The sequence below is a fragment of the Penaeus monodon genome, chromosome 15 (assembly GCF_015228065.2).
Source record: "Penaeus monodon isolate SGIC_2016 chromosome 15, NSTDA_Pmon_1, whole genome shotgun sequence".
Classification (NCBI taxonomy): Eukaryota; Metazoa; Arthropoda; class Malacostraca; order Decapoda; family Penaeidae; genus Penaeus; species Penaeus monodon.
The window spans coordinates 34,911,055-34,911,449 of record NC_051400.1 but is presented as its reverse complement, the minus strand read 5'-3'; the positions used below and the strand labels follow the sequence as shown (position 1 = coordinate 34,911,449).

Genomic DNA, 395 nt, shown 5'->3' with positions numbered 1-395 from the left:
TAGAAGCATCATTTCTTGAGTGAATTCTTAAATCTCCGTCATCTGCGTCGCCCACTACCCCACCCCCCGCCCTCACACACACACCACCACCTCTCTCTTCCCTTTCCTTCACTTGACACTTATCTCGTGACACCAGAGACAAAATATCAACAATTGCGCATCATCTTCCTACCATTCACAGCACTCTACAAGCGCAATGCATTTTCATCCTAACTGCCCCTTTACATAGAGTCGAAAATGCCTTAATATACCGACATGTAACTACATTTTTATCTTTTTTTGTTGTTGTCGCTGAGACAAGTGGCCAATCAGCGACGGTTTTACAAAGATCGACCAATGAGATTGCAGGATACATAAGGCTTGTCCAATCGCTCTTCATAATGGCCGATAACAAA

General features: G+C 43.8%; 1 protein-coding gene across 1 annotated transcript in view; it reads right to left on the bottom strand.

The window, feature by feature from the left end:
• LOC119581979 overlaps positions 1-395 on the bottom strand; it is a 42,572-nt gene that overhangs the window by 21,884 nt on the left and 20,293 nt on the right. The window lies entirely within an intron of this gene.